General features: G+C 44.6%; 1 pseudogene; it reads left to right on the top strand.

The window, feature by feature from the left end:
- Positions 1-1496: 1496 nt before the first annotated feature.
- On the top strand, positions 1497-3234 carry LOC105528324 (annotated as a pseudogene).
- The last annotated feature ends 2753 nt before the right edge of the window (positions 3235-5987 follow it).

Raw genomic sequence — 5987 nt, 5'->3', positions numbered from 1 at the left:
TTGGCTTCATGCTGTTATTATTAGGAGTTATTTTGAAAATCAAGTCTCCTCTCACAACAAATAACGGTTTTTGCCTTTTTTTTTTTTTTTTGAAACCCTTGAGTTATCACTTTGGTAATTCATTTAGAATGACATATTTTACAATGACCTGTTATTCTATTTTGTAATATCAAGTGTTTTAAACCTTTTGTATTTGACAAGGTTTCCAAAATGAAATGATAAATTATGTATTTGTGGACCTAATTAATTCTTTAAGATATTAGGTTCCCTAAAGTTCAAAAATGACATAATTTGGCTTATTTGGCGCAAAAAGTATACAGGAAGCATTGTCAAATATGAAATTGTGTTTGGTTTTCTTTGCGGTGTATTTGTATAAATATGTTATTGGTATGTTTTCCAAAATTATGGGAAACTCCTGTAATTCTGATATGATTTAGTGTTCATTATCAGTAATAATCATAATTGTTATGTTAAAATTATTGTGTGTCACAGAAGTAACACATTTCCTTGTCAGTTGTATCTTTGAGTATGGCTGCCCTAAAATTTTTGTTATCCATGGACAATTGTCATGTTGTTTTGTCCTCTTTAGAAGGTGATTTTATAATTAGCTATAAAGTTCTTAACAAGTGCTCTTGAATGCAGGTTTCTGATAAGTTTGGAGATTATGACATGAGAATAGAGGAAACACTTTCAGGATTCATGGAGAAGCTAAAATTTTTGTGAATATCAAGCAAAACAGGAATTAGTGGCATGGACTGGACTAATCTTTTTGACTTTTCACTAAAAATGTTGCTGATCCTTTGTTTTGTTTTCTAGTCTTGAAACTTTTCTTTAGAGCTATTGACAACTTTTACCAATTTAGTGTGCTCCTATGAACAAAATTTGGAGCATATTTTTTCTCTCTATCTGATTTCCCCAGGATTTGGAAACTATTTTTAAATATTCTTAACTTATAATAATATAGTTATTTGCATAAAGAATCTGTTTTCATTTGTAACAGGACACAATTGGAGAAACTGATTATTTTACCAGGGCTTTGACTGGAATAGTGTGCTTTCCTTTAAGGAATAAAAACTGCCCTCATACCTTTGCTACACAACCCTTATACAGGGTTTCTGACCTGTGGTAGGTAAAGAATGCCATTTTCTGACAGGTCCAGGAGCCCCAGGTTTATCTTGGAACCTCAAGAGGAGAGGAAACTTACCCCACTTATAGGTATTTGGTGATACAAATCCATGGCTGGGCTCAGCTTTAAAATGTTTTATCTGAGGAAGAGGCTCCACATTGGTTGGGAATAGGACCCAAAACTGTCTGAGTCTGAGCTGTGGAGCAGAAAACACTTATCCCTCTCATTCCCCAGGACTTCTGTGACTCCTGGGCCACAGAGGTCAGACCAGGCTAAGGGCCTGGGCATAATCCCTGCCTGGCCTCCTTGCCCAAACTGACAGAGGGGCCAGGCTGAGCAGTAGCCCCTCTCTCACGCAGCTACGGATCTCCTGCCCCCCAAGCCCAAGTACAATCCACTGTGGAATGAGTCTCTGTCATCACTGGAGGAGGGGCCTTCAGGGTCCACCCCGCCAGAGGAACTGCCTTCCCCATCAGCCTCATCCCTGGGACCCATCCTGCCCCCTTTGTCTGGGGACGATAGTCCCACTACTCTGTGCTCCTTCTTCCCCCGGATGAGCAACCAGAGGCTGGCCAATTGGGCCGGGGGATACCTGGGGCCTAAGGGGGAGCCAGGAAGGGCAGCCGATGATGGGGAGGGCATCATAGGGGCAGCCATGCCAAACTCATTCCCCTACCCCTCCTCCAGGACATGAACAAGCTGAGTGGAGGTGGTGGGTGCAGGACTCAGGTGGAAGCGGGCCAGCTGGGGGGTGAGGAGTGGACCCACCATGGGAGCTCTGTCAATAAGCCCATGCAGGGCTGGCTGCATCCCAATGACAAAGTCATGGGACCCGGGGTTTCCTACTTGATTTGGTACATGGGCTGTGTGGAGATCCTGCAGTCAATGAGCACCCTGGACTTCAACACCTGGACTCAGGTCACCAGGGAGGCCATCAATCAGATGTGCGAGGCTGTGCTGGGTGCTAAGGGGGTGACAAGGAAGAGAAAGCCCTGTAGCCATCCACTCAGCTCTATCTTGGGAAGGAGTAACCTGAATTTTGCTGGAATGCCAATCACTCTCACCACCTCCACCAGCAGCCTTAACCTTATGGTCACAGACTGCAAACAGATTATCACTAACTACCACATGCAATCTATCTTATTTGCATCCAGTGGGGATCCGGACACAGCCAAGTATGTTGCCAATGTTGCCAAAGACCCTGTGAATTGGAAAGCCTGCCACATTCTGGAGTGTCCTGAAGGGCTTGCCCAGGATGTCATCAGCACCATTGGCCAGGCCTTTGAGTTGCACTTTAAACAATACCTCAGGAAACCACCCAAATCAGTCACTCCCCATGACAGGATGACTGGCTTTGATGACTTAGCTTGGGATGAGGAGGAGGAAGAGCCACCTCACCATCAGCACTATAATGACTTCCTGGGAAGAAACCCCCTCTTGGGCATGTGGTATACATGAGGCTTCGGGAAGCAGCCACTCTAGGAGCTGCTCAACCCTCTCTACCCAGTGCCCAGACCCCCAGCCACTTGGGAGCTACACTGCCTGTAGGATAGCCTGTTGGGGGAGATCCAGAAGTTTGCAAACAGATGCCACCTCCACCACCCTGTCCAGGCAGAGAGCTCTTTGATGATCCTTCCTGTGTCAACATGCAGAACCTAGACAAGGCCCGGCAAGCAGGGAGTGGTGCTGGGCCCCCCAATCCTGCCATCAGTGGCAGCACAACCTGGGACCTGTTTGACATGAAGCCCTTTGAAGATGCTCTTCATGTGCCTCCTCCTCCGCAGTTGATGTCATGGCTGAGCAGCTCTGAGGGGACCCCTGGTTCCATGAGAAGCTGAACCAGCAGGGGGCTGAGGCACTGCTGCAGCTCAACAGGGACTTCCTGGTGAAGGAAAGCATGACCACACCTGGCCAGTATGTGCTCACTGGCTTGAAGAGTGGGCAGCCCAAGCATCTGCTACTAGTGGACCAAGGGTGTAGTTTGGACAAAGGATCACCACTTTGAGAGTGTCAGTCACCTTATCAGCTACCACATGGACTATCACTTGCCCATCATCTCTGTGGGCAGCAAACTGTGTCTACAGCAACCTGTGGAGCGGAAACTGTGATCTGCCCCAGCACTCTCTTCCAGAAGATGCCCTCCAACCCCTTCCACCCTATTCCCTAACTCTCAGGACCTCAGTTGGGAGTGTTCTGTGGGCATGGCCTTGTGTCAGAGCTGGGAGTAGTGTGGACACTGGGTTTCATATCCAGCTGAGTGAGAGGGTTTGAGTCAGAAACCTGGGGAAGAATCCTGCTTCTCCCCAAGCATTAATCATCAAAGTATTAATGTACAGAGTGGCCCTTTACCTGGGTCTTTTCTGTGTCAACCTGATGCCCCTTCCCCAAGAAGGTGAGTGCTTGTCATGGAAAATGTCCTTTGCTGACAGGCTCAGTGGAACAGTCACCCTTCTGGGCAACGGGGAATGAATCACACTTCTGGGCTTCAGGGTACCCCAGACCCCTCTCAACACCCCTACCCCTATGTTTAAACTTTGTGCCTTTGACCATCTCTTAGGTCTGAAGATATTTTACATAAAGAGTTATTGGGACCCTGAGTTCAATGACAGGGATGCCAGCACCTTCTTGGCTTCTGGGACCTGTCTTCTCCTTGCTCAGCACCCTCTCCGGTTTGGGTTGGGAGAACAGAGGCAGGAGTGGCAGCTGTCCCCATTCTCTGGGGATATGCAACCCTTAGGGTTTGCCCCAGGACCCCCTCCTGGCCAGGGAGGAGATAGATCCCTTCCTTGCTCAGTGGCTCCTGGCTGGGGGCCCCTCACCCCAAGGTGTCTGCATATACATTTCATAAGGCCCACCGTCCCATGTAGCATGCCTATTGTACTCTACAGCCAAAGTGTAGCCCTCCCTCCTGGAGCCTCTGCCCTGCCTCCCTTTCTGGGAGGGGGGTGGGGGTTATTGAATTTGGGCCTCTTGTAAGTTAACTCTCCCAGGTGGATTTAGTGGAGGTAGGAAAAGGGGCATTGAGATTTTAAAGCAGTAGACAATCCCCAAATACCATCTGTAGAATTGCAACTGCATTCTTTCAAAATTTTGTATGCGTATACTTTAGGGCTGTAGACTTACTTTTCTAATTTTGTTTTCCATGGTTTATTCTTGAGCACAAAATGTTAATCAGTTATTACATTTATACATCACCTTTTTGACTTTTCCAAGCCCTTTTACAGCTCTTGGCATTTTCCTCCTCCAGGCCTGTGAGGTAACTGGGACCGGCAGCATTATCTTTTATACCAGAGACCTGAGGCAGATGAAATTGATTTCCAGCTAGGACTAGAAAAACTTGGGCCTCTTACCGCGAGGCTGAGAGACAGAAGTTTGCCTGAATGCTGGTCAGTTTCACGGATGGGAAACGCAAGACCTACAATTCCTGAGTACCTTCTACAGGCCTGGTACAGCCTAGGCCCGGGGTGGCCACACCACAGCAAACAGGCTCCTCTCTTTCGGCCTTGTGGATAAGGGAGAGTTGACTGTTTTCATCCCACCCTCCTTTTGTTGTTATTTGGATGTTTCCACGGTCTCGCTTATACCAAAGGGAAAACTCTTCATTAAAAAGTCCGTATTTCTTCTAAAAAAAAAAAAAAAAAAAAAAAAAAAAGTTTTATCTGAGATTCCTTCTATGGAACAAAGTTTCATCAAAGCCAATTTAAAAGTCTATGTAAAAATGATTATTCTTGCTGCACGGTATACAAATAATTAGGCCAAGTATAATAAAGCTAACCAGTCCTACTGTAATCTGTCTTTAGTTAAAATGGAAAACTGGAGAGAGAAAAGTTATGTTTCAAAAACTGTAGTACATCTGTTGTTAGATTCTAGCCTTACCTAATTTTTTAAAAATTTTTATTATTTTCTACAGTTTGAACCAAATTCTAATTTTTCTTGACTATAAGACTGCTAAATAATGTTTTTATTTTTTTTCCTTTTTCCCCATTTTTCCTAATTTGAAATTACTGGAAACTAAGCTGTGCTTTCATAAAGCCATGAATACTGAAGCTGGACAACTTAAACTTCAGAAGAAAATAATAGCATCCTATGTACATACGTAAGTGACTTCCATATCTGCCTACTGATGTATGAACTTCAGACTATGTGGCCTATATTGATTTTCCAAGATTGTTCTTTTGTTTGTTGTTGTTTTCCTCCCTTTTTTACCCCTATTTTCTCTTCACAGGACCTTCTAAAAATGAGCTTTCCTAATAACTCGGGGCCTACCTTTCTAGGAATAAAACGACCGAGCCATGAGAGATCAGATGAAACCTGAGACCAAAGACTCATTTTTTTCTACTATGCTTTCTCCAAAAGATTTTTAAAAAGAAAAGGGGGAAAATATGAAAGAAAAATATCTTGGGCCCCCAAAATCACTGAGCTAAAAAGGAAAATTTAAGCTTGGAACTGCTTAGGGCAAAACTGCCTCCCATTCTATTCAAAGTCATCTCTCCTGCTCACTGAGATAAATGCATATCTGATTGTCTCCTTTGGAAAGGCCAATCAGAAACTTACAATAATGCTACTATTTTTCTCTCATCGACCTGTGACTTGGAAGCTCCCCCTCTGCTTTGAGTTGCCCCTCTTTTACTTCAAATTGTCTCACCTTTCTGGATAGACCAATGTTCATTTTACGTATATTGATTGATGTCTCATATCTCCCTAAAATGTATAAAACCAACCTGTGCTCTGACCACCTTGGGTACATGTTATCAGGACCTCCTGAGCCTGTGTCTTGCTCAGACATCCTCATCTTGGCAAAATAAACTTTCTAAATTAACTGAGACCTGTCTCAAATTTTCGGGTTTCATAAGATAAAGCA

This window comes from Mandrillus leucophaeus, unplaced genomic scaffold, assembly GCF_000951045.1.
Source record: "Mandrillus leucophaeus isolate KB7577 unplaced genomic scaffold, Mleu.le_1.0 Scaffold713, whole genome shotgun sequence".
Taxonomy (NCBI): domain Eukaryota; kingdom Metazoa; phylum Chordata; class Mammalia; order Primates; family Cercopithecidae; genus Mandrillus; species Mandrillus leucophaeus.
This window is presented reverse-complemented; position numbering and strand designations above follow the sequence as displayed.